The following is a 6,269-nucleotide window of genomic DNA, read 5'->3' as shown; positions in this document are numbered from 1 at the left end:
GCCGCAAGGGGGAATTTAAAAAGAACAGTTTTACAAAAGTACACCAAAATAAATGGGCATAGAACAAGAATACGTTCATGTACAAGTTTTTTTCTTTTAACTACTCAATATCCCAAAGCTATGGCGATGCCAGCATATTTTAGAAAAGCTCATATTTTAAGAGACCGTTCAGCATTAGAAGTACCATGTGAGTTTCAGGAACCTACCTCAAATTGGTTAAGTTTAACATGAATTTACCTTAATCTTGGTGCAAATTCTTGAAACACTTGCACATTATTCTTAATGTCAAACGGCCATGAGGGGCACATCATGTATAAACAGTAAATGAATAATAAAGTATTTATGAGTGATGTGGAAAACTGCCTTAAACAAACTTATATATAGTTCCGTAGAGTCTCAAAGATTATTCTCCAACAACTGTAGTCTTTCTCTCATTGAGGTTAGGAAGAACCCTTCTAATTTTTGTGGAGAAAACCAAAATGCCCCTGTTGCACTAAAACTCTCTCGAAGCTGGTTATATACGCCACTTCCGTGCATGTAATTTCATGCACTATTTTAAGTTTGACAAAAAATGCCCATGATTAACACAAAAATGTGCTTTATGTAGGGATAAAAACAAAAAAAAAAACAAAAAGAAGATTCAATAAAGGTAATTTAATCAATTCATATATGCATATCGTTATAACTAATATAACCTTTTAAGCAATTGAAAAATGTGTTTATTTTTTTGTCACTCTAATAACATTATTTTGTTATCTCATAATATACAACATCAAGCAGTAAAAAAAAAGTTTATGATTTTGTCCGTCTTATAACGTTAACTCATTATCTCGTAATATACTCTTTTAAGCAATAAAAAAGTATTTTCATTTTTTGTCTCTTTTATAACGTTATATTATTATCTAAGAAATATTTTATTATCTCATAAACATTATCGAATAAAAATTTTACTGCCACAAAAAACAATTATTATCTCAAAACGGGTTATTTGAAAAGAGTGTAACCCTAGGTGAACGGCAGGAATGTTTCGAGAAGCCCATACATGAAAAAGTTAAAGAAAGTTTATCAGCCATGGAGCAGAGCGTTCTCCATAATGCTTCGAACGTTCGCAGGGTGCACTTATCGTCTGTCCTTTTGTTTGTTGTGGATCAACAATGTCTACTTCAATCGATATCAAAAATATTACACCAAACTTGAGACGTCAAATGGGTTGAACTCCAACTATATGTTGGACGAAACTTGAAGAAATTGGAAATAGATAGAATGATAGGTGAGTCCCATGTTTTGGCATAAAGGAAAGAGGATGAAACTGCGCATATATCACACGAGGATTAAGCTATTCATGTTTTCGGCATAAAATAATAGCATGCATATTATTGTATAAGGCGGCATGCAGACGTAATATCTCGAAAATGAAAAGATGAGATGAAACTCGCGTTCATTCGCATGTATTATCATTCGGTTAGACTCGATATTTCCTCACATACATAATACAAATCAAAGGCAAATGGAATCAGAGCTAATTTTCGTTTATTAAACATGAGAAGTCCGGTCCATCTCCGCTTGAGGCATGAACTTGGTATTCGTGAAAAGTCAAAAAGTGTGGCATCGGGAAAAACTAATAAATTTAAGCCACCTTTCTTTATTGTGTGAAAAACTCTTATTCAATTCTTTGTCTGTCTTTTTATAGTATAGAGCGTGTTTTCCGTGCCTCCAAGTGTGGCTCTCGTTGCGCTTTAATCTGCTCTAGTTGACCAACTGTTCCCCCCATTAATCCAAAGGCGAAGCTGAAGAGGTAGGTAGGTCTTTAAATTAGCGCATCTCTGAAACCGGCCAACCGTGAAAAGGGCGATTCAAGCCCGATTTTCACCACTGGAATGAACTGTGATCTAAGTTTGCTCGCGCTGGCGTTAAACTTCGCCATTAATCACATCAGACAGTCGTATCTTTGCAGAAACCTGACAACTTCCAACTGGAGCCATGCTCCCTCCATTGAATGCCGCACAATAATGCAACTCATGCTCCTCCCCAAACCCGCTAGCTTGTCCACCATGATCTCCCCACCTCAAGCACCATAATACAAATTTGCAAAACACTTCTCGAGTTTGTTTAATTAGACCTTTTTCAAAGTGTGTTTTTAAAGAATCCTTCTTTTCTTCCAGATAAAGGGGAAGGTAAAAAAGACACACAAGTTGATGCTATGTTTTCTTCGAAATAAAATCATGGGAGAAATGAACTTATTTTTCGAAATAATGTGTAACCAAGCAAATAGCTAGCGTCCAAAAAAGAGCTAATCACACTATTGTTGTAAACTATTTTGAAGTTTAAATTAAAATAATAATAATAATAATAATTTGAAAGGGAAAAGTAATTACAGCCCAGAGAGTGTCTTGGAAATTGTGGAAATTAATAATTAGAGCATTAATTTGTAAAATGATCGATGTTGAAGATGTGATGAAGAGGTAATTAAAGTTTGAGAAGAAGATCTGAGCGAGAATGTTGGCGACGGGAAAGCACAAGGGTGTCGAACTCTATAAAAAGAGACAAGCCTCTTTTCACTTCCCCTTTCTTTTCATTGAAACTTAGGTGAGCTTTATAATATACATTTCAACTACTAAAGTGTCATGTTTGTCACCATTTACACTTGAAAACTTAGCGCCAATCAAACCCTTGCATATTGAAAAAGACTGAAGAACATTGGCAAGTGGGTGTGCAGCTAGGTAGCAGATTTGAATGGCCATAAATGAAAAAGTCGCAATGACCATGAAGGCAGAGACTATAAGAGTGTCAGATACAGTTGCAGAGATCATGGTGGACCAAACAAACTAGAATTAAACTAGCTTGTCCACCATGAAGGTAGAGACTAGAAGAGTGTCGGATACAATTGCAGAGATCATGGTGGATTATTGTCTGGCGGTCAATGGAGGGAGCATGTCTCCAGTTGGAAGTTGTCAGGTTTCTGCAAAGATATAACTGTCTGATGTGGTCAATGGCGAAGTTTAACGTCACCGCGAGCAAACCTAGATCACAGTTCATTCCAGTGGTGAAAATCGGGCTTGAATCGCCCTTTTCATGGTTGGCCGGATTCAGTGGGGTTTCAGAGATGCGCTAATTTAAAGACCTAGCTACCTCTTAGGCTTGGCAAATTTTGTCAAATAACAGACTAATTAAAGGATGCATGGTTAGAGGACTTTTCCTCCCTTATCACGTACCACCTACCAAAGGTAAACGAAAACATTATACAAAATAAAATGTTTTTTTTCCAATGAATTATTTATTTTCAGGCTTACTTTGTGTTTATAATCGTAAAAAAAGGCTTTCGTAATGCTTCTGTAAAGGTCAAGATTTTCAAGTGGCTGAAGTGAAATCCTTTTGAAAATGAAGAACATTAGTTGGTTTTTCTTCTAAACATTACCTTCTACCACTGAATTAGTCATTTTTTGTCTTTTAGTGAACTTCTGACCTGAAAACGAAAAAATTAGCTGTTTTTTTTTTTTTTTTGAAATTACTCTCTATCACGAAACCATATTTGGAGTTTTTTTAGTTAACGTTTTTTTTTTTTGCAAGTTAATGCCAATTTATTTCATGGCATTATTGAAGCCTTTATGAAGAATAAAGCTTTCACTGACGGGAGTATGAAAATTGGACTTAATTTTTTCAAAAATTATATATGAGCAGAAAGTGAAAATGGATAATTCCTCAAAATATATAATAAACGGGCTTATGAAAGGGCCGAGTTCTGCCTTGTTCCACCATTTGATAATATTTTATTCCCCTTATACCCTTCTTCTTTACTGATCTTACTTGCATACTCAACGTTATTTCCTTGATATTTAAAGGGCCTGGACCTGGGCCCATTACGGGCTGCGAACCAGCCCCCATCGGCGGCCCAGCCCGGTGCCCACCCATAAGTGAACCTGGGCACCTGTGACCCATTGGCTCTTTCGCGTCCATTACGGTATGCTCTAGTAATCATATGCAGACATAATTCTCTTTTCACAAAGCAGCCGAAAGAGAAAGAGTCGGAACTCGACATTTACCCTCTTAGAGAAAGCCATGAGTGGTAAAACTAGAAGAATAGGAGACTTCATAACCAAGTTGCACATCACTGCACCAGTCCCTTCAGGTCCAATATACGCATTTAATTTCTCAGAGACCTTCACTCTTGGATTCATTAATTTGATGTAGAATGCACTAAATGGATCTGGTCCCTTAGACGTGAACCGTCATAGGAGCATCTATGTCATGGGTCCATTCACAATGGGATCTAGTCAAAGTAGTGTTACTACCTTTTATTCGTCTCTGACCCCGCATTGGACGAAATACTCTTCCTGCTCACTTAAAACCCGCGTTCATTCGCACGCGACTTGTGCATGCATTATTGTTCGGTTAGATTCGATTTTTCCTCAGATACATAATACAAAACAAAGGCAAATGGAATCAAATGCTAATTTTCGTTCACTAAACCCGACAAGTCCGGTCCATCTCTGCTTGAGGCATGAACTTGATATTCGTTAAAAGCCAAAAAGTGTGGCATCGGGATCTGGATCCAATCTCAGCTTTAGATCGAAAATTGTGCCAAATTCAGATCGAAAACTGAGCATTAGATCAAAAATATAGCCTATATCCAAAAACCTGATCCAAGATCCAAAACTAGAGTCAAAATCCAGATCTCAATCCAAAACAAAGATATATATATATACAAATTCAATCCACAAACCATAACCTAGATCCAACCCAAATTTTTGATCCAAGTACAAAAAAACAAGCCCGAGAATCATCAGGCCATTAATACAACGGCACTCTGAATTGAAACACAACGTGGGCGTGCACTCTGACATGTCAAAAGCAGACCCTATGTCGTAAATACTTAGCATTAGAATAGAGGTAGCATGGTGCTTTTAATTTTCTTGCCGACTATAACTGCATAGAACTGTCAAGCAAAGCTACTAACTTTTCCACATTCATGTTTTCGGCAGAAAATAATAGCACGCATATTATTTTATAGGGCGACATGCAGATGTAATAATATCTCAAATACGCAACTTTTGCATGTGTTATCGTTCGGCTAGATTCGATTTTTCCTCAGATACATAATACAAATCAAAGGCAAATGGAATCAGATGCTAATTTTCGTTTATTAAACCCGAGAAGTCCGGTCCATCTCTGCTGGAGGCACGAACTTGGTATTCGTGAAAAGTTAAAAAAGTGTGGCAACGGGAAAAACTAATAAATTTAAGGCAGCTCATTTTATTGTGTGAAAATATCATAAGGTTTGTTAAAAAAGTGTGGCAAATTCTAATATCATCACAAACTCTTATTTAATTAATTATCTTTTATAGTACAGGACGTGTTTTTGTGCCTCTAAGTGCCCTTTTAATCTGCCACCAACTGCTCCCCCATTAATCTGCCTTAATTGACGGCGCCGCCGGATACCCGGTACTCGGGCTGGGCCCGGTCCCTGAAAAATCTCTTAATGGCCTTGATTTTGTTGGGCTCGGGCTTGATCCAGTGTTCGTCGACTGCCCGATAGGCCCGTAACTTAAAAAAAAAAAACAAATTTTTTTCTCCTTTACTTATGTTAGGGTTTCCGATTTCCACTTCGTTTGAATGTTTTTCATATTTTCCTTTTATTCTTCTCCCCTGTAGCCGATGCCATGACCTCGCCGACGGCCATTCGGCTGTGCAAGAGTGAGCGCTTCATCGAATCATCGACCCGTCATTGAACGCCTCCTCCAATCCTCCCGGTCAGCCATCGCCCACGACTCCGCGACTGTCGTCATTGCTGCGCCATCACCACCATCGCCTTGTTCTTTCCCTCCCTCTTTCTCTCACTCACCTGGTATTGGGCCGCCACATGTTTCGATTCTTAAGCTCTCACGGGGGACGGCTGATTACGAGTGCTTCATCTGACTTTCTCCTCTATCTCCCAACATGCTAGCAACAAGAAAATGGAAAAAGAAAAAAGCAACACAGTGGGGGAGAGAGAGAGAGGTCTGTCTCTCTTCCTTCTCTTCCATTTCTGTCAAACTACAGCAGAATGGTAGTGAGTCTCACTTCTTGAAGAGGGAATGTATGACCAACAAGAAATGGAGTTTTTCCTTCCAAAAGACCATGAAAAGCAGGGGAAGAAAGAACAACTGAAAAAGGACGGAAAGCTTGAAAGGGTGGAGCGAGACCTTGCAGGAGGCCAAGCCTGGGTGGATAATCAGGCCGGGCCAGGCCTCGGGCATAATCTCAAGCCCCAGGCCTGAAACTTCATCGGCCCG

The sequence above is a fragment of the Nymphaea colorata genome, chromosome 13 (assembly GCF_008831285.2).
Source record: "Nymphaea colorata isolate Beijing-Zhang1983 chromosome 13, ASM883128v2, whole genome shotgun sequence".
NCBI classification, from domain to species: domain Eukaryota; kingdom Viridiplantae; phylum Streptophyta; class Magnoliopsida; order Nymphaeales; family Nymphaeaceae; genus Nymphaea; species Nymphaea colorata.
Note: the sequence above shows the minus strand (reverse complement) of the source record.